This window comes from Bombina bombina, chromosome 11 (assembly GCF_027579735.1).
Source record: "Bombina bombina isolate aBomBom1 chromosome 11, aBomBom1.pri, whole genome shotgun sequence".
NCBI classification, from domain to species: Eukaryota; Metazoa; Chordata; class Amphibia; order Anura; family Bombinatoridae; genus Bombina; species Bombina bombina.
The window spans coordinates 22659557-22682902 of record NC_069509.1 but is presented as its reverse complement, the minus strand read 5'-3'; the positions used below and the strand labels follow the sequence as shown (position 1 = coordinate 22682902).

The window sequence follows — 23346 nt, the reverse complement described above, 5'->3', positions numbered from 1 at the left end:
GCTTGATAAATGTTACTTTTTACATTTTTATACAGTTCCAGAATGATCACTTCACTTGCCACTCACAAGATAATTATAGACAACTCTGTATGTCTGCTGTGTGCTACAACTCCCACCATGCACTACTACTTGGGAAAATGTCACTTCCAGTTCCTTGAATATCTAGTTCTGGAACACTTACTCAGTTCAAGCAGCCCCCATAGGCTAAGAACACTTGGTCATTGGCCCCCAGATAAATTGAGCTTGATACCCCTAATCTAGTGTGACAAAACTCCTGCATGCAGTGTGGCCAAACTCATGCATCTAGTATGACAAACCTCCTGCATGTAGTGTGACAAAACTCCTGCATGTAGTGTGACAAAACTCCTGCATGTAGTGTGACAAAACTCCTGCATGCAGTGAGACAAAACTCCTACATCTAGTGTGACAAAACTCCTGCAAGCAGTGTGACAAAACTCCTACATGCACTGTAACCAAAAAACTCCTGCATGCAGTGAGACAAAACTCCTGCATGCAGTGTGACAAACCTCCTGCATGTATTGTGACAAAACTCCTGCATCTAGTGTGACAAAACTCCTGCATGCAGTGTGACAAAACTCCTGCATCTAGTGTGACAAAACTCCTACATCTAGTGAGACAAAACTCCTGCATGCAGTGAGACAAAACTCATGCATGTAGTGAGACAAAATTCCTACATGCACTGTGACACAACTCCTGCATGCAGTGTGACAAAACTCCTGCATGCAGTGTGACAAAACTCCTGCATGCAGTGTGACAAAACTCCTGCATGCAGTGTGACAAAACTCATACATCTAGTGTGAAAAAACTCCTGCATGCACTGTGACAAAACTCCTGCATGCAATGAGACAAAACTCCTACATCTAGTGTGACAAAACTCCTACATCTAGTGTGACAAAACTCCTGCATGCAGTGAGACAAAACTCCTACATCTAGTGTGACAAAACTCCTGCATGCACTGTGACAAAACTCCTGCATGCAGTGAGACAAAACTCCTACATCTAGTGTGACAAAACTCCTGCATGCACTGTGACAAAATCTCCTGCATGCACTGTGACAAAACTCCTGCATTAAATGAGACAAAACTCCTACATCTAGTGTGACAAAACTCCTGCATGCAGTGAGACAAAACTCCTGCATGCAGTGTGACAAAACTCCTGCATGCACTGTGACAAAACTCCTGCATGCAGTGAGACAAAACTCCTACATCTAGTGTGACAAAACTCCTGCATGCAGTGAGACAAAACTCCAACATCTAGTGTGACAAAACTCCTGCATGCAGTGTGACAAAACTCCTGCATGCACTGTGACAAAACTCCTACATCTAGTGTGACAAAACTCCTGCATGCAGTGTGACAAAACTCCTGCATGCATTGTGACAAAACTCCTGCATGCACTGTGACAAAACTCCTGCATGCAGTGAGACAAAACTCCTACATCTAGTGTGACAAAACTCCTGCAAGCAGTGTGACAAAACTCCTACATGCACTGTAACCAAAAAACTCCTGCATGCAGTGAGACAAAACTCCTGCATGCAGTGTGACAAACCTCCTGCATGTATTGTGACAAAACTCCTGCATCTAGTGTGACAAAACTCCTGCATGCAGTGTGACAAAACACCTGCATCTAGTGTGACAAAACTCCTACATCTAGTGAGACAAAACTCCTGCATGCAGTGAGACAAAACTCATGCATGTAGTGAGACAAAATTCCTACATGCACTGTGACACAACTCCTGCATGCAGTGTGACAAAACTCCTGCATGCAGTGTGACAAAACTCCTGCATGCAGTGTGACAAAACTCCTGCATGCAGTGTGACAAAACTCATACATCTAGTGTGAAAAACTCCTGCATGCACTGTGACAAAACTCCTGCATGCAATGAGACAAAACTCCTACATCTAGTGTGACAAAACTCCTACATCTAGTGTGACAAAACTCCTGCATGCAGTGAGACAAAACTCCTACATCTAGTGTGACAAAACTCCTGCATGCACTGTGACAAAACTCCTGCATGCAGTGAGACAAAACTCCTACATCTAGTGTGACAAAACTCCTGCATGCACTGTGACAAAACTCCTGCATGCACTGTGACAAAACTCCTGCATTAAATGAGACAAAACTCCTACATCTAGTGTGACAAAACTCCTGCATGCAGTGAGACAAAACTCCTGCATGCAGTGTGACAAAACTCCTGCATGCACTGTGACAAAACTCCTGCATGCAGTGAGACAAAACTCCTACATCTAGTGTGACAAAACTCCTGCATGCAGTGAGACAAAACTCCAACATCTAGTGTGACAAAACTCCTGCATGCAGTGTGACAAAACTCCTGCATGCACTGTGACAAAACTCCTACATCTAGTGTGACAAAACTCCTGCATGCAGTGTGACAAAACTCCTGCATGCATTGTGACAAAACTCCTGCATGCACTGTGACAAAACTCCTGCATGCAGTGAGACAAAACTCCTACATCTAGTGTGACAAAACTCCTGCATGCAGTGTGACAAAACTCCTGCATGCATTGTGACAAAACTCCTACATCTAGTGTGACAAAACTCCTGCATGCAGTGTGACAAAACTCCTGCATGCAGTGTGACAAAACTCCTGCATGCACTGTGACAAAACTCCTGCATGCAGTGAGACAAAACTCCTACATCTAGTGTGACAAAACTCCTACATCTAGTGTGACAAAACTCTTGCATGCAGTGAGACAAAACTCCTACATCTAATGTGACAAAAATCCTGCATGCAGTGAGACCAAACTCATGCATGTAGTGAGACAAAACTCCTACATCTAGTGTGACAAAACTCCTGCATGCAGTGTGACAAAACGCCTACATCTAGTGTGAAGAAACTCTTGCATGCAGTGAGACAAAACTCCTACATCTAGTGTGACAAAACTCCTGCATGCAGTGAAACAAAACTCATGCATCTAGTGTGACAAAACTCCTACATCTAGTGTGACAAAACTCCTGCATGCAGTGAGACAAAACTCCTACATCTAGTGTGACAAAACTCCTGCATGCAGTGTGACAAAACTCCTGCATGCAGTGAGACAAAACTCTTACATCAAGTGTGACAAAACTCCTGCAGTGTGACAAAACTCCTGCATGCAGTGAGACAAAAGTCCTACATCTAGTGTGACAAAACTCCTGCATGCACTATGACAAAACTCCTGCATGCACTGTGACAAAACTCCTGCATGCAGTGAGACAAAACTCCTACATCTAGTGTGACAAAACTCTTGCATGCAGTGAGACAAAACTCCTACATCTAGTGTGACAAAACTCCTGCATGCAGTGAAACAAAACTCATGCATCTAGTGTGACAAAACTCCTACATCTAGTGTGAAAAAACTCCTGCATGCAGTGTGACAAAACTCCTGCATGCAGTGTGACAAAACTCCTACATCAAGTGTGACAAAACTCCTGCATGCAGTGTGACAAAACTCCTGCATGCAGTGAGACAAAACTCTTACATCAAGTGTGACAAAACTCCTGCATGCACTGTGACAAAACTCCTACATCTAGTGAGACAAAACTCCTGCATGCAGTGAGACAAAACTTCTACATCTAGTGTGACAAAACTCCTGCATCTAGTGTGACAAAACTCCTACATCTAGTGTGACAAAACTCCTGCATGCACTGTGACAAAACTCCTACATCTAGTGTGACAAAACTCCTGCATGCAGTGAGACAAAACTCCTACATCTAGTGTGACAAAACTCCTACATCTAGTGTGACAAAACTCCTGCATGCAGTGTGACAAAACTCCTGCATGCACTGTGACAAAACTCCTGCATGTAGTGAGACAAAACTCCTACATCTAGTGAGACAAAACTCCTGCATGCAGTGAGACAAAACTCCTACATCTAGTGAGACAAAACTCCTACATCTAGTGTGACAAACTCCTGCATGCACTGTGACAAAACTCCTACATCTAGTGTGACAAAACTCCTGCATGCAGTGAGACAAAACTCATGCATGTAGTGAGACAAAACTCCTACATCTAGTGTGACAAAACTCCTACATCTAGTGTGACAAAACTCTTGCATGCAGTGAGACAAAACTCCTGCATGCACTGTGACAAAACTCCTGCATGTAGTGAGACAAAACTCCTACATCTAGTGTGACAAAACTCCTGCATGCAGTGAGACAAAACTCATGCATGTAGTGAGACAAAACTCCTACATCTAGTGTGACAAAACTCCTACATCTAGTGTGACAAAACTCTTGCATGCAGTGAGACAAAACTCCTACATCTAGTGTGACAAAACTCCTGCATGCAGTGAGACAAAACTCATGCATGTAGTGAGACAAAACTCCTACATCTAGTGTGACAAAACTCCTGCATGCAGTGTGACAAAACTCCTGCATGCAGTGAGACAAAACTCCTACATCTAGTGTGACAAAACTCCTGCATGCAGTGTGACAAAACTCCTGCATGCAGTGAGACAAAACTTTTACATCAAGTGTGACAAAACTCCTGCAGTGTGACAAAACTCCTGCATGCAGTGAGACAAAAGTCCTACATCTAGTGTGACAAAACTCCTGCATGCACTATGACAAAACTCCTGCATGCACTGTGACAAAACTCCTGCATGCAGTGAGACAAAACTCCTACATCTAGTGTGACAAAACTCCTGCATGCAGTGAGACAAAACTCCTACATCTAGTGAGACAAAACTCCTACGTCTAGTGTGACAAAACTCCTGCATGTAGTGAGACAAAACTCCTACATCTAGTGTGACAAAACTCCTGCATGCAGTGAGACAAAACTCCTACATCTAGTGAGACAAAACTCCTACATCTAGTGTGACAAAACTCCTGCATGCACTGTGACAAAACTCCTACATCTAGTGAGACAAAACTCCTGCATCTAGTGTGACAAAACTCCTACATCTAGTGTGACAAAACTCCTGCATGCACTGTGACAAAACGCCTGCATGCAGTGTGACAAAACTCCTGCATGCAGTGAGACAAAACTCCTACATCTAGTGTGAAAAAACTCTTGCATGCACTGTGACAAAACTCCTGCATGCACTGTGACAAAACTCCTACATCTAGTGTGACAAAACTCCTACATAAAGGGGGGTAGTTATCAAGCCGTCAACCTCAAATACGCTGGAATTCCGCAGCGTATTTGTGGCGAGGCTCATTCGCCTTAGTTATCAAAGGCTAAAGACCGGCAAAAGTAGAATTTTGTGACGTAAACTTTGATCCGCCGGACTCAGTCCGACACAGATCGATTCTTACGTCACTCCAGATGTTCCGCACACAAGTGCGGCACAATCTGACTACTTTTGCTAGTTATCAAAAAACTAGCAGGTACGCTCGGCACTTTTCCGGCCCAGCGTACCTGGTTTTCAAACCGCCACCCTGAATGGCTGCGGATCCCCATAGGAATCAATGGGAGTCTGACCATAGCGAAAAGTACAAGTTCGCTGCTGCCAGACATCCCATTGATTCCTATGGTAATGTCTACACCTAACACCCTAACATGTACCCCGAGTCTAAACACCACTATCTGTCCCCCTACACCGCCGCAACTAAATAAATGTATTACCCCTAAACCGCCGCTACCCGGAGCCCCACCGCAAGCTACTCTATACCTATTAACCCCTAAACCGCCGCTCCCCGGAGCCCACCGCAACTATAATAAATGTATTAACCCCTAAACCGCCGCTCCCGGAGCCACCCGCCACCTACATTATACCTAGTAACCCCTATCCTGCCCCCCCTATACCGCTGCCCTCTGTAATAAAGTTATTAACCCCTATCCTGCCGATCCCGCACCTCGCCGCAACTAAATAAATAGTTTTAACCCCTAAACCGCCGCTCCCTGACCCTGCCGCAACCTATATTAAATTTATTAACCCCTAATCTGCCCCCCCTACACCGTCGCCACCTATAATAAATTTATTAACCCCTATCCTGCCCCCCACTACCACCCGCCGCCACTGTAATAAAATTATTAACCCCTAAACCTGTCTAACACTAAACCTAACACCCCCCCTAACTTAAATATTAATTAAATAAATCTAAATAATATTTATCTTATTAACTAAGTTAATCCTATTTAAAACTAAATACTTACCTTTAAAATAAACCCTAATATAGCTACAATATAAATAATAATTTTATTGTAGCTATCTTAGGATTTATTTTTATTTTACAGGTAACTTTCAATTTAATTTTAACTAGGTACATTAGCTATTAAATAGTTATTAACTATTTAATAGCTACCTAGCTAAAATAAAGAGAAATTTACCAGTAAAATAAAAAACTAACCTAAGTTACCAATTACACCAAACACTACACTATACTTTAATAAACTTATTCCTATTTAAACTAAATACTTACCGTGTAAAATAAACCCCTAAGATAGCTACAATGTAATTAATAATTACATTGTAGCTATTTCAGGAATTATATTTATTTTACAGGTAACTTTGTATTTATTTTAGCTAGTTAGAATAGTTATTAAATAGTTATTAACTATTTAATAACTACCTAGCTAAAAGAAATACAAAATTACCTGTAAAAATAAATCCTAACCTAAGTTACAATTAAACCCTAACACTACACTATCATTAAATTAATTAAAAAAATTAACCTACCAAATAACTACAAATTAAATACAATTACATAAACTAACTAAAGTACAGCCAATAGAATGCAAGCTCAATCTGATTGGCCTGATTGGATCCAGCCAATCGGATTGAACTTGAATCTGATTGGCTGATTCCATCAGCCAATCAGATTTTTCCCTACCTTAATTCCGAATGGCTGATAGAATCCTATCAGCCAATCGGAATTGAAGGGACGCCATCTTGGATGACGTCCCTTAAAGGAGCCTTCATTCGTCGGTAGTCCGTCGGTAAAGAAGGATGTTCCGCGGCGGCGGGATGAGATTGAAGACCCGGCTTGGAAGATGACATCGCCCGGATAGAAGACTTCTTCAGCGCCTCTTGGAAGATGACATCGCCCGGATCGAAGACTTCTTCAGCGCCGCTTGGAGGATCACTTCATCGGATGGAAGATTTCTTCAGCGCCGCTTGGAGGATAACTTCTTCCGCTCCGGATGTCCACTTCGGTTCCATCGCTGCTCGGCTGAGTGAAGACGACTCAAGGTAGGATGATCTTCAGGGGATTAGTGTTAGGTTATTTTAAGGGGGGGTTTGGGTTAGATTAGGGGTATGTGGGTGGTGGGTTTTAATGTTGGGAGGTTGTATTTTTCTTTTGCAGGCAAAAGAGCTGAATTCTTTGAGGCATGCCCCCACAAAAGGCCCTTTTAAGGGCTGGTAAGGTAAAAGAGCTTTGAACTTTTTTAATTTAGAATAGGGTAGGGCATTTTTTTATTTTGGGGGGCTTTGTTATTTTATTAGGGGGCTTAGATTAGGTGTAATTAGCTTAAAATTGTTGTAATATTTTTTTAAATGTTTGTAACTTATGTTTTTTATTTTTTGTAACTTAGCTTTTTTATTTTTTTGTACTTTTAGTTAGTTTATGTAATTGTATTTAATTGTAGTTATTTGTAGTTAATTTATTTAATTCATTTAAAGATAGTGTAGTGTTAGGTTTAATTGTAATTTAGGTTAGGATTTATTTTACAGGTAATTTTGTATTTCTTTTAGCTAGGTAGTTATTAAATAGTTAATAACTATTTAATAACTATTCTAACTAGCTAAAATAAATACAAAGTTACCTGTAAAATAAATATAAATCCTAAAATAGCTACAATGTAATTATTAATTACATTGTAGCTATCTTAGGGTTTATTTTATAGGTAAAGTATTTAGTTTTAAATATGATTAATTTATTTATTTAAGTATAGTGTAGTGTTAGGTGTAATTGTAACTTAGGTTAGTTTTTATTTACTTCAGGTAAATTTCTCTTTATTTTAGCTAGGTAGCTATTAAATAGTTAATACCTATTTAATAGCTATTGTACCTAGTTAAAATAAATTGAAAGTTACCCTGTAAAATAAAAATAAATCCTAAGATAGCTACAATATTAATTATTATTTATATTGTAGCTATATTAGGGTTTATTTTATAGGTAAGTATTTAGTTTTAAATAGGATTAATTTAGTTCATAATAGAAATATTATTTAGATTTATTTAATTAATATTTAAGTTAGGGGGGTGTGTTAGGGTTAGTGTTAGACTTAGGTTTAGGGTTAATAATTTTATTACAGTGGCGGCGGTGTGTAGTGTTGGGCAGGATAGGGGTTAATAAATTTATTATAGGTGGCGACGGTGTAGGGGGGGCCAGGATAGGGTTAATAAATTTTAATATAGGTTGCGGCGGGGGTCAGGGAGCGGCGGTTTTAGGGGGGTTAAACTATTTATTTAGTTGCGGCGAGGTGCGGGATCGGCAGGATTAGGGGTTAATAACTTTATTATCAGAGGGCGGCGGTATAGGGGGGGCAGGATAGGGGTTACTAGGTATAATGTAGGTGGGCGTTGTGCTCCGGGAGCGGCGGTTTAGGGGGTTAATAACATTTATCAGAGTTGCGGCAGGGTCTAGGAGCGGCGGTTTAGAGGTTAATACATTTATAAGTGTTGCGGCGGGGGTCTAGGAGCGGCGGTTTAGGGGGTTAGTAACATTTATTGAGTTTGCGGGGGGCTCCGGGGGGCGGCCAGTTAATAGGGTGTAGAACAGTTTCGTTTAGTGTGGGGTGCTTAGTGACAGGCTAGCAATAACAAAGCTGTGAAAAAAAGGCCGAAGAGCTCAGCAGAGATCGGATGAGTGATAACTCTCACAGTCCGCTGCTCATCGCCCCGCGGCTTTTGACAGCTTTATTTGATAACTTAGGCGTATTTTTTCAGGTCCGCGGCGGCAAAGGTAGGCGAGCTTTAGGCGGGCGTATTGGGCCCGGCGAAGGCAGGAAAGTGAGGACGATGATAACTACCCCCCCTAGTGTGAAAAAAACTCTTGCATGCACTGTGACAAAACTCCTGCATGCACTGTGACAAAACTCCTGCAAGCACTGTGACAAAACTCCCTGTATGCACTGTGACAAAACTCCTGTATGCAGTGAGACAAAACTCCTGCATGCAATGAGACAAAACTCCTACATCTAGTGTGACAAAACTCCTGCATGCAGTGTGACAAAAACTCTGTATGCACTGTGACAAAACCTCCTGCATGCAATGAGACAAAACTCCTACATCTAGTGTGACAAAACTCTGGCATGCAGTGAGACAAAACTCCTGCATGCACTGTGACAAAACTGTATGCACTGTGACAAAACTCCTGATGCAGTGAGACAAACCTCCTACATCCAGTGTGACAAAACTCCTACATGCACTGTGACAAAAACTCATACATCTACGTGTGACAAAACTCCCTACATCTAGTGAGACCAAACACATGTATGCACTGTGACAAAACTCCTGCATGCAGTGAGACCAAACTCCTACATCTAGTGTTGACACAAACTCCTACATCTAGTGTGACAAAAACTCCTGCATGCAGTGTGACAAAACTCCTACATCTAGTGAGACAAAACCTCTGCATGCACTGTGACAAAACCTCCTGCATGCACTGTGACAAAACTCCTACATCTAGTGAGACAAAACTCCTGCATGCAGTGAGACAAAACTCCTACATCTAGTGTGACAAAACTCATGCATCGCACTGTGACAAAACTCCTGCTTGCACTGTGACAAAAACTCCTATATGCACTGTGACCAAAACTCCTGCATGCACTGTGAAAAAACTCCTGCATCTAGTGTGACAAACCTCCTGCATGCAGTGTGACAAAACTCCTACATCTATTTGTGACAAAAACTCCTGCATGCACTGTGACAAAACTCCTGCATGCAGTGAGACAAAAGTCCTACATCTAGTGTGACAAAACTCCTGCATGCACTATGACAAAACTCCTGCATGCACTGTGACAAAACTCCTGCATGCAGTGAGACAAAACTCCTACATCTAGTGTGACAAAACTCCTGCATGCAGTGAGACAAAACTCCTACATCTAGTGAGACAAAACTCCTACGTCTAGTGTGACAAACTCCTGCATGTAGTGAGACAAAACTCCTACATCTAGTGTGACAAAACTCCTCATGCAGTGAGACAAAACTCCTACATCTAGTGAGACAAAACTCCTACATCTAGTGTAGACAAAACTCCTGCATGCACTGTGACAAAACTCCTACATCTAGTGAGAGACAAAACTCCTGCATCTAGTGTGACAAAACTCCTACATCTAGTGTGACAAAACTCCTGCATGCACTGTGGACAAAACGCCTGCATGCAGTGTACAAAACTCCTGCATGCAGTGAGACAAAACTCCTACATCTAGTGTGAAAAAACTCTTGCATGCACTGTGACAAAACTCCTGCATGCACTGTGACAAAACTCCTACATCTAGTGTGACAAAACTCCTACATAAAGGGGGGTAGTTATCAGCCGTCAACCTCAAATACGCTGGAATTCCGCAGCGTATTTGTGGCGAGGCTCATTCTCGCCTTAGTTATCAAAGGCTAAGACCGGCAAAAGTAGAATTTTGTGACGTAAACTTTGATCCGCCGGACTCAGTCCGACACAGATCGATTCTTACGTCACTCCAGATGTTCCGCACACAAGTGCGGCACAATCTGACTACTTTTGCTAGTTATCAAAAAACTAGCAGGTACGCTCGGCACTTTTCCGGCCCAGCGTACCTGGTTTTCAAACCGCCACCCTGAAGGCTGCGGATCCCATAGGAATCAATGGGAGTCTGACCATAGCGAAAGTACAAGTTCGCTGCTGCCAGACATCCCATTGATTCCTATGGTAATGTCTACACCTAACACCCTAACATGTACCCCGAGTCTAAACACCACTAATCTGTCCCCCTACACCGCCGCAACTAAATAAATGTATTACCCCTAAAACCGCCGCTACCCGGAGCCCACCGCAAGCTACTCTATTACCTATTAACCCCATAAACACCGCCGCTCCCCGGAGCCCACCGCAACTATAATAAATGTATTAACCCCTAAAACCGCCGCTCCCGGAGCCCACCGCCACCTACATTATACCCTAGTAACTCCCTATCCCTGCCCCCCCTAGTAACCGCTGCCCTCTGTAATAAAGTTTATTAACCCCTATCCTGCCGATCCCGCACCTCGCCGCAACTAAATAAATAGTTTAACATTAAACCCCTAAACCGCCGCTCCCTGACCCTGCCGCAACCTATATTAAATTTATTAACCCCATAATCTGCCCCCCCTTACACCCGTCGCCACCTATAATAAATTTATTACCCCTATCCATGCCCCCCACTACACAGGCCGCCACTGTAATAAAATTATTAACCCCTAAACCTGTCTAACACTAAACCTAACACCCCCCTAACTTAAATATAAATTAAAATAAATTCTAAATAATATTTATCTTATTAACTAAGTTAATCCTATTTTTAAAAACTAAATACTTCCTTTAAAATAAACCCTAATATTAGCTACAATATAAATAATATTTTATTGTAGCTATCTTAGGATTTATTTTTATTTTACAGGTAACTTTCAATTTATTTTAACTAGGGTACAATAGCTATTAAATAGTTATTAACTATTTAATAGCTACCTAGCCTAAAATAAAGAGAAATTTACCAGTAAAATAAAAACTAACCTAAGTTACAATTACACCTAACACTACACTATACTTTAATAAATTATTCCTATTTAAACTAAATACTTACCTGTAAAATAAACCCTAAGATAGCTACAATGTAATTAAGTAATTACATTGTAGCTATTTCAGAATTATATTTATTTTACAGGTAACTTTGTATTTATTTAGCTAGTTAGAATAGTTATTAAATAGTTATTAACTATTTAATAACTACCTAGCTAAAAGAAATACAAAATTACCTGTAAAATAAATCCTAACCTAAGTTACAATTAAACCTAAACACTACACTATCATTAAATTAATTAAAAAAATTAACTACAAATAACTACAATTTAAATACAATTACATAAACTAACTAAAGTACAGCCAATAGAATGCAAGCTCAATCTGATTGGCTGATTGGATCAGCCAATCGGATTGAACTTGAATCTGATTGGCTGATTCCATCAGCCAATCAGATTTTTCCTACCTTAATTCCGAATGGCTGATAGAATCCTATCAGCCAATCGAATTGAAGGGACGCCATCTTGGATGACGTCCCTTAAAGGAGCCTTCATTCGTCGGTAGTCCGTCGGGTAAAAGAAGGATGTTCCGCGGCGGGCGGGATTGAAGATTGAAGACCCGGCTTGGAAGATGACATCGCCCGGATAGAAGACTTCTTCAGCGGCCTCTTGGAAGATGACAATCGCCCGGATCGAAGACTTCTTCAGCGCCGCTTGGAGGATCTACTTCATCGGATGGAAGATTTCTTCAGCGCCGCTTGGAGGATATCTTCTTCCGCTCCGGATGTCCACTTCGGTTCCATCGCTGCTCGGCTGAGTGAAGACGACTCAATGTAGGATGATCTTCAGGGGATTAGTGTTAGGTTATTTTAAGGGGGGTTTGGGGTTAGATTAGGGGTATGTGGGTGGTGGGTTTTAATGTTGGGGAGGTTGTATTTTTCTTTTGCAGGCAAAAGAGCTGAATTCTTTGAGGCATGCCCCCACAAAAGGCCCTTTTAAGGGCTGGTAAGGTAAAAGAGCTTTGAACTTTTTTAATTTAGAATAGGGTAGGGCATTTTTTTATTTGGGGGGCTTTGTTATTTTATTAGGGGGGCTTAGATTAGGTGTAATTAGCTTAAAATTGTTGTAATATTTTTTAAATGTTTGTAACTTATGTTTTTTATTTTTTGTAACTTAGCTTTTTTATTTTTTGTACTTTAGTTAGTTTATGTAATTGTATTTAATTGTAGTTATTTGTAGTTAATTTATTTAATTCATTTAAAGATAGTGTAGTGTTAGGTTTAATTGTAATTTAGGTTAGGATTTATTTTACAGGTAATTTTGTATTTCTTTTAGCTAGGTAGTTATTAAATAGTTAATAACTATTTAATAACTATTCTAACTAGCTAAAATAAATACAAATGTTACCTGTAAAATAAATATAAATCCTAAAATAGCTACAATGTAATTATTAATTACATTGTAGCTATCTTAGGGTTTATTTTATAGGTAAGTATTTAGTTTTAAATATGATTAATTTATTTATTTAAGTATAGTGTAGTGTTAGGTGTAATTGTAACTTAGGTTAGTTTTTATTTTACAGGTAAATTTCTCTTTATTTTAGCTAGGTAGCTATTAAATAGTTAATAACTATTTAATAGCTATTGTACCTAGTTAAAATAAATTGAAAGTTACCTGTAAAATAAAAATAAATCCTAAGATAGCTACAATATAATTATTATTTATATTGTAGCTATATTAGGGTTTATTTTATAGGTAAGTATTTAGTTTTAAATAGGATTAATTTAGTTCATAATAGAAATATTATTTAGATTTATTTAATTAATATTTAAGTTAGGGGGGTGTTAGGGTTAGTGTTAGACTTAGGTTTAGGGGTTAATAATTTTATTACAGTGGCGGCGGTGTAGTGTTGGGCAGGATAGGGGTTAATAAATTTATTATAGGTGGCGACGGTGTAGGGGGGGGCAGGATAGGGGTTAATAAATTTAATATAGGTTGCGGCGGGGTCAGGGAGCGGCGGTTTAGGGGGTTAAACTATTTATTTAGTTGCGGCGAGGTGCGGGATCGGCAGGATAGGGGTTAATAACTTTATTATAGAGGGCGGCGGTATAGGGGGGGCAGGATAGGGGTTACTAGGTATAATGTAGGTGGCGGTGTGCTCCGGGAGCGGCGGTTTAGGGGTTAATACATTTATCAGAGTTGCGGCAGGGTCTAGGAGCGGCGGTTTAGAGGTTAATACATTTATAAGTGTTGCGGCGGGGTCTAGGAGCGGCGGTTTAGGGGTTAGTAACTTTATTGAGTTGCGGGGGGCTCCGGGGGCGCCAGTATAGGGTGTAGAACAGTTTAGTTTAGTGTGGGTGCTTAGTGACAGGCTAGCAATAAAGCTGTGAAAAAGCCGAAGAGCAGCGAGATCGGATGAGTGATAACTCTCACAGTCCGCTGCTCATCGCCCCGCGGCTTTTGACAGCTTTATTTGATAACTTAGGCGTATTTTTTCAGGTCCGCGGCGGCAAAGGTAGGCGAGCTTAGGCGGGCGTATTGGGCCGGCGAAGGCAGGAAAGTTGAGACGATGATAACTACCCCCCCTAGTGTGAAAAAACTCTTGCATGCACTGTGACAAAACTCCTGCATGCACTGTGACAAAACTCCTGCAAGCACTGTGACAAAACTCCTGTATGCACTGTGACAAAACTCCTGTATGCAGTGAGACAAAACTCCTGCATGCAATGAGACAAAACTCCTACATCTAGTGTGACAAAACTCCTGCATGCAGTGTGACAAAACTCCTGTATGCACTGTGACAAAACTCCTGCATGCAATGAGACAAAACTCCTACATCTAGTGTGACAAAACTCTGGCATGCAGTGAGACAAAACTCCTGCATGCACTGTGACAAAACTGTATGCACTGTGACAAAACTCCTGCATGCAGTGAGACAAACCTCCTACATCCAGTGTGACAAAACTCCTACATGCACTGTGACAAAACTCATACATCTAGTGTGACAAAACTCCTACATCTAGTGAGACAAAACACCTGTATGCACTGTGACAAAACTCCTGCATGCAGTGAGACAAAACTCCTACATCTAGTGTGACAAAACTCCTACATCTAGTGTGACAAAACTCCTGCATGCAGTGTGACAAAACTCCTACATCTAGTGAGACAAAACTCCTGCATGCACTGTGACAAAACTCCTGCATGCACTGTGACAAAACTCCTACATCTAGTGAGACAAAACTCCTGCATGCAGTGAGACAAAACTCCTACATCTAGTGTGACAAAACTCCTGCATGCACTGTGACAAAACTCCTGCTTGCACTGTGACAAAACTCCTATATGCACTGTGACAAAACTCCTGCATGCACTGTGAAAAAACTCCTGCATCTAGTGTGACAAAACTCCTGCATGCAGTGTGACAAAACTCCTACATCTATTGTGACAAAAACTCCTGCATGCACTGTGACAAAACTCCTGCATCTATTGTGACAAAACTCCTGCATCTATTGTGACAAAACTCCTTTATGCACTGTGACAAAACTCCTGCATGCACTGTGACAAAACTCCTGTATGCACTGTGACAAAACTCCTGCATGCACTGTGACAAAACTCCTGTATGCACTGTGACAAAACTCCTGCATGCACTGTGAAAAAACTCCTGCATCTAGTGTGACAAAACTCCTGCATGCAGTGTGACAAAACTCCTACATCTATTGTGACAAAACTCCTGCATGCACTGTGACAAAACTCCTGCATCTATTGTGACAAAACTCCTGCATCTATTGTGACAAAACTCCTGTATGCACTGTGACAAAACTCCTGCATGCACTGTGACAAAACTCCTGCATGCACTGTGACAAAACTCCTGTATGCACTGTGACAAAACTCCTGTATGCACTGTGACAAAACTCCTGCATGCACTGTGACAAAACTCCTGCATGCACTGTGAAAAAACTCTTGCATGCACTGTGACAAAACTCCTGTATGCACTGTGACAAAACTCCTGCATGCACTGTGAAAAAACTCCTGCATCTAGTGTGACAAAACTCCTACATCTATTGTGACAAAACTCCTGCATCTATTGTGACAAAACTCCTGCATCTATTGTGAGAAAACTCCTGCATGCAGTGAGACAAAACTCCTGCATCTAGTGTGACAAAACTCCTGCTTCTATTGTGACAAAACTCCTACATCTATTGTGACAAAACTCCTGCATCTAGTGTGACAAAACTCCTACATCTAGTGTGACAAAACTCCTGCATGCAGTGAGACAAAACTCCTGCATCTAGTGTGACAAAACTCCTGCATCTATTGTGACAAAACTCCTGCATGCAGTGAGACAAAACTCCTGCATCTAGTGTGACAAAACTCCTGCATGCAGTGAGAGAAAACTCCTGCATCTAGTGTGACAAAACTCCTGCATCTATTGTGACAAAACTCCTGCATGCAGTGAGACAAAACTCCTGCATCTAGTGTGACAATACATCTCTATCTAGTACCCTGGGTAGCGCTTGCTGATTAGCCTTCAATAAGCAAGAGCTCCCCAGGTTCTGAAACAAAAATGGGCCAGCTCCTAAGCTTACATCCCTGCTTGACAAAACTCCTACATCTATTGTGACAAAACTCCTGAATCTAGTGTGACAAAACTCCTACATCTAGTGTGACAAAACTCCTGCATGCAGTGAGACAAAACTCCTGCATCTAGTGTGACAAAACTCCTGCATCTATTGTGACAAAACTCCTGCATGCAGTGTGACAAAACTCCTACATCTAGTGTGACAAAACTCCTGCATGCAGTGAGACAAAACTCCTGCATCTAGTGTGACAAAACTCCTGCATCTATTTTGACAAAACTCCTGCATGCAGTGAGACAAAACTCCTGCATCTAGTGTGACAAAACTCCTGCATGCAGTGAGAGAAAACTCCTGCATCTAGTGTGACAAAACTCCTGCATCTATTGTGACAAAACTCCTGCATGCAGTGAGACAAAACTCCTGCATCTAGTGTGACAAAACATCTCTATCTAGTACCCTGGGTAGCGCTTGCTGATTAGCCTTCAATAAGCAAGAGCTCCCCAGGTTCTGAACCAAAAATGGGCCAGCTCCTAAGCTTACATCCCTGCTTTTCAAATAAAGACTCCTAACCAAGCCCCATAGTTTACTGATGTATGCCTACTCCAGCTTGTTCCTGTTTGTGTAAAGAGTCTTTTCATATGTAGAGGAAGGGGTAGGGGTCTGCTCTTTTTGCTATACAGACACTTTAAGTGGGTGTTCCAGCCTAACCTTTTCAACAGTGCTAAACTGGGAGCTTCTAAGTAAGTTTTTAAACAGTTTTATAATGGATTTTTAGATCAGTATCTGTGCATATTATTCTTTATAGTAGTGTCTATTACATGCAGTTATATGGAAATTGGTGTATACTGTCCCTTTAAGGCAATAGGTTTCATGTGTGAGATTTTATGTATTGGGCACCAGAAACAAGACGGTAAAAGCAAGAACCCCTACTAATAAATGTGTATAAAAAATATAGCCTGCACAGAGAGGTCCTCATAAGCATCTATAAATCTAGGCCAATGTTTTCCTGCCATACTTGTAGATGCGCGTCCCTCTCTGCCAATTAGGCATTAGCAGGATTAGTAGCGAGTACATAGCTAATACTGAAGTTGTAATTTCATTTTAAATGAAAATATATTTATTTAATATTTTTCCAGGCAAAAAGATATCTTTGACACATGTTGACGGTGCTCTTTAATGACACGTGTAGACGGTGCTCTTTAATGACACGTGTAGACGGTGCTCTTTAATGACACGTGTAGCCTGAAGACAAGCAAGAGAAAGGAGAAACTATTGGGTGCAGTGGTGACTGTAGTTTAAAAATGAAAAACACCTTAAAATGACAGGGCGGGCCGTGGACTGGATACACCACAAGAGAAATAAATTTATCAGGTAAGCATAAATTTTGTTTTCTCTTGTAAGGTGTATCCAGTCCACGGATTCATCCATTACTTGTGGGATACCAATACCAAAGCTATAGGACACGGATGAAGGGAGGGACAAGGCAGGCGCTTAAACGGAAGGCACCACTGCCTGTAAGACCTTTCTCCCAAAAATAGCCTCCGAAGAAGCAAAAATATCAAATTTGTAGAATTTAGAAAAAGTATGAAGCGAAGACCAAGTCGCCGCTTTACAAATCTGTTCAACAGAGGCCTCATTTTTAAAAGCCCATGTGGAAGCTACTGCTCTAGTGGAATGAGCTGTAATTCTCTCAGGAGGCTGCTGGCCAGCAGTCTCATAAGTAAAGTGGATTATGCTTCTTAACCAAAAAGAAAGAGAAGTTGCCGAAGCCTTTTGGCCTCTCCTCTGCCCAGAGTAGACCACAAACAAAGCAGATGTTTGACGAAAATCCTTTGTAGCTTGTAAATAAAATTTTAAAGCACGAACCACATCAAGATTGTGTAATAGACGTTCCTTCTTAGAAGAAGGATTAGGACATAGTGAAGGAACAACAATCTCCTGATTGATATTCTTATTAGATACCACCTTAGGAAGAAACCCAGGTTTGGCACGCAACACTACCTTATCTGCATGGAAAATGAGATAAGGTGAATCACATTGTAAAGCAGATAACTCCGAAACTGTTCGAGCCGAGGAGATAGCTACTAAAAACAGAACTTTCCAAGATAAAAGCTTAATATCTATGGAATGCAAAGGTTCAAACGGAACGCCTTGAAGAACTTTAAGAACTAAATTTAAACTCCATGGTGGAGCAACAGGTTTAAACACAGACTTGATTCTAACTAAAGCCTGACAAAATGCCTGAACGTCCGGAGTATTAGCCAGACGTTTGTGCAAAAGAATAGACAGTGCAGAAATCTGTCCCTTTAAGGAACTAGCCGACAATCCCTTCTCCAATCCTTCTTGGAGAAAAGATAATATTCTAGGAATCCTGACCTTACTCCATGAGTAACCCTTGGATTCACACCAATGAAGATATTTACACCATATCTTTTGATAGATTTTCCTGGTGACAGGCTTTCGAGCCTGAATTAAGGTATCAATGACCGAATCAGAGAAACCACGCTTTGATAAAATCAAGCGTTCAATCTCCAAGCAGTCAGATGCAGAGAAATTAGATTTGGATGGTTGAAAGGACCCTGAAGTAGAAGGTCCTGTCTCAGCAGCAGAGTCCATGGTGGAAAGGATGACATGTCCACCAGATCTGCATACCAAGTCCTGCGTGGCCATGCAGGTGCTATCAAAATCACCGAAGCTCTCTCCTGCTTGATCTTGGCAATCAGACGAGGGAGCAGAGGAAACGGTGGAAACACATAAGCCAGGTTGAAGGACCAAGTCGCTGCTAGAGCATCTATCAGCGCTGCCTTGGGATCCCTGGACCTGGACCCGTAACAAGGAAGCTTGGCGTTCTGGCGAGACGCCATGAGATCCAGTTCTGGTTTGCCCCAAAGTTGAATCAACTGTGCAAATACCTCCGGATGGAGTTCCCACTCCCCCGGATGAAAAGTCTGCCGACTTAGAAAATCCGCCTCCCAGTTCTCGACTCCTGGGATATGGATAGCTGATAGATGGCAAGAGTGAACCTCTGCCCATAGAATTATCTTTGAAACCTCGAACATTGCTATGGAACTCCTTGTTCCCCCTGATGATTGATGTAGGCTACAGTTATGATATTGTCCGACTGAAATCTGATGAACCTGACCCCAGCTAGCTGAGGCCAAGCTTGAAGAGCATTGAAAATCACTCTTAGTTCCAGAATGTTTATCGGAAGGAGTGCCTCCTCCTGAGTCCACAAGCCCTGAGCCTTCAGGGAGTTCCAGACTGCACCCCAGCCCAGGAGGCTGGCATCTGTCGTTACTATAGTCCAATCTGGCCTGCGGAAGCTCATACCTTTGGACAGATGGACCCGAGATAGCCACCAGAGAAGAGAATCCCTGGTTTCTTGATCCAGATTTAGTAGAGCGGACAAATCTGTGTAATCCCCATTCCACTGACTGAGCATGCAAAGTTGCAGCAGTCTGAGATGTAGGCGGGCAAACGGCACTATGTCTATTGCCGCTACCATTAAACCGATTACTTCCATACACTGAGCCACTGAAGGACGAGAAGTGGAATAAAGAACATGGCAAGAATTTAGAAGTTTTGACAATCTGGCCTCCGTTAGGTAGATCTTCATTTCTACCGAATCTATCAGAGTCCCTAGGAATGAAACTCTTGTGAGAGGGGATAGAGAACTCTTTACTTCGTTCACCTTCCACCCATGAGACCTCAGAAATGCCAGAACAATGTCCGTATGGGACCTGGCGATTTGAAAAGTCGACGCCTGTATCAGAATGTCATCTAAGTAAGGGGCTACTGCTATACCCCGCGGCCTTAGGACCGCTAGGAGGGACCCTAGAACCTTCGTAAAGATTCTTGGTGCCGTGGCCAACCCGAAGGGAAGAGCCACAAACTGGTAGTGCCTGTCTAGAAAGGCAAACCTGAGAAAACAATGATGATCTTTGTGTATCGGAATGTGAAGATAAGCATCCTTTAAGTCCACGGTAGTCATATATTGACCCTCCTGGATCATAGGTAGGATGGTTCGAATAGTCTCCATCTTGAAGGATGGGACCCTGAGAAATTTGTTTAAGATCTTGAGATCTAAGATTGGTCTGAAGGTTCCCTCTTTTTTGGGAACAACAAACAGATTTGAATAAAAACCCTGTCCCTGTTCCTCCTTTGGAACTGGGTGGATCACTCCCATAACTAGGAGGTCTTGAACACAATGTAAGAATGCCTCTCTTTTTATCTGGTTTGCAGATAATTGTGAGAGATGAAATCTCCCTTTTGGAGGAGAAGTTTTGAAATCCAGAAGATATCCCTGGGACACAATTTCCAACGCCCAGGGATCCTGGACATCCCTTGCCCACGCCTGGGCGAAGAGAGAGAGTCTGCCCCCTACTAGATCCATTTCAGGATCGGGGGCTGCTCCTTCATGCTGTCTTAGAGGCAGCAGCAGGCTTTTTGGCCTGTTTCCCCTTGTTCCAAGCCTGGTTAGGTCTCCAGACCGGCTTGGACTGGGCAAAAGTTCCCTCTTGTTTTGTATTAGAGGAAGTTGAAGCTGTGCCACTCTTGAAGTTTAAAAAGGAACGAAAATTAGTCTGTTTGGTCCTTAATTTGTTGGACCTATCCTGAGGAAGGGCGTGACCTTTTCCTCCAGTAATGTCAGAAATTATCTCCTTCAGTCCAGGCCCGTAATAGGGTCTGTTTCTTGAAGGGAATTTTGAGAAGCTTAGACTTTGAAGTAACGTCAGCTGACCAGGATTTAAGCCATAGCGCCCTACGCGCCTGAATAGCAAAACCTGAATTTTTAGCCGTTAGCTTGGTTAAATGAACAACGGCGTCAGAAACAAATGAATTGGCTAGCTTAAGAGCCTTAAGCTTGTCAATAATATCTTCCAACGGGGTTTCGACCTGTAGAGCCTCCTCTAGAGACTCAAACCAGAAAGCCGCAGCAGCAGTGACTGGGGCAATGCATGCAAGAGGCTGGAGAATAAAACCTTGTTGAATAAAAATTTTCTTAAGGTAACCCTCTAATTTTTTTGTCCATTGGATCTAGAAAAGCACAACTGTCCTTGACAGGGATAGTTGTACGCTTAGCTAGGGTAGAGACTGCTCCCTCCACCTTAGGGACCGTCTGCCACGAGTCCCATGTAGCGGCATCTATAGGAAACATCTTTTTAAAAACAGGAGGGGGAGAGAACGGTACACCTGGTCTATCCCATTCCTTAGTAATAATTTCTGAAAACCTCTTAGGGATTGGAAAAACATCAGTGTATATAGGTACTGCATAGTATTTATCCAATCTACACAATTTCTCTGGGACTACAATAGCGTCACAGTCATCCAGAGTTGCTAAAACCTCCCTGAGCAATACGCGGAGGTGTTCAAGCTTAAATTTAAATGTAGACATATCAGAATCAGGTTGAAGTGTCTTCCCTGAATCAGAAAAATCACCCACAGTCACTCCCCTGCTTCGGCTTCTGCACATTGTGAGGGTATATCAGACATAGCCACTAAAGCATCAGAAAGCTCTGTATTTATTCTAGCCCCAGAGCTGTCTCGCTTTCCTTGTAATCCTGGCAGTTTGGACAATCCCTCTGTAAGGGTATGATTCATAACTGCCGCCATGTCTTGTAAGGTATACGCAATGGGCGCGCTAGATGTACTTGGCGTCCCTTGAGCGGGAGTTATAGGTTCTGACACGTGGGGAGAGTTAGACGGCATAACTTCCTCCTTGTCAATTTCTTCTGGTGATAAATTTTTTAAGCCAGAATATGGTCTTTATAATCTATAGTAAAATCAGTGCATTTGGTACACATTCTAAGAGGGGGTTCCACAATGGCTTCTAAACATAATGAACAATGAGTTTCCTCTATGTCAGACATGTTTAACAGACTAGTAATGAGACCAGCAAGCTTGGAAAACACTTTAATAAATGTGAACAAGCAGAAAATAAAAACGGTACTGTGCCTTTAAGAGAAAAAAACAATCACATAAACTGCAAAACAGTGAAAAAAAGCAGTAAATTCTACGAAATTTTTACAGTGTGTATAATAGACTAAAATAGCATTGCACCCACTTGCAAATGGATGATTAACCCCTTAGTCTCAAAACCGGATCAAAAAAATTATATAACCGTTTTAAACAGTCACAAACCAACTGCCACAGCTCTACTGTGGCTCCTACCTGTCCTTAAAATGACTTTTGAAGGCACAAAAACCCTTTAGAGAGGTCCTAAATGTCAGGGGACTCCTTCAGGGAAGCTGGATGTCTCAAACTGCAAAGATTACTGCGCAATTAGAGCGCGAAATAGGCCCCTCCCAACATGTACTCACAGTGAGAGGGCCATAAATAACTATCCCTAGGAAAAATCTAGCCAGCCATGTGGAAAACTAGGCCCCAGAATAAAGATTTATCACCATTAGTAACAAACGTTTTATATACATCAAGCAAACGTTTTACATACTAAGTAATAAGAGCAATTAACATGAATATTACCCTTTACTGCAAGCATGATCCCAGTTGTTGTTAAATCACTGTAATCAGGCTTACCTTAAATAAATCAGGCACTGTCAGCATTTTCTAGTCTTATCATCTCTCTAGAAAAAAATATACTGAACATACCTCAAAGCAGGCAATTCTGCAGGCCATTCCCCCAGCTGAAGTTTCCCATACTCTTCAGTTATGTGTGAGAACAGCAGTGGACCTTAGTTTCAAACCGCTAAGATCATCCAAAAACCTCAGGCAGACTCTTCTTCTAACTTCTGCCTGAGGTAAAAACAGTACAACTCCGGTACCGTTTGAAAATAACAAACTTTTGATTGAAGAAAAACTACATTAAGTCACCACATATCTCTTGATACTTCTCTTGTCGAGAGCTGCAAGAGAATGACTGGGGGTGGCAGTTAGGGGAGGAGCTATATAGACAGCTCTGCTGTGGGTGATCCTCTTGCAGCTTCCTGTTGGGAAGGAGAATATCCCACAAGTAATGGATGAATCCGTGGACTGGATACACCTTACAAGAGAAATGTTGTTTTAACCCATTAGTTACCAGAGATGGCTGCTGCACATTGTATATTATTATCCTGCAATCCTCTTGCATTCAAGGGGTTAAGCAGACACCAAAAGAA

General features: G+C 41.7%; 1 protein-coding gene across 1 annotated transcript in view; it reads right to left on the bottom strand.

The window, feature by feature from the left end:
• LOC128642117 (uncharacterized) overlaps window positions 1–23346 on the bottom strand; it is a 120582-nt gene that overhangs the window by 96375 nt on the left and 861 nt on the right. The gene's annotated exons all lie outside the window — the stretch shown is intronic.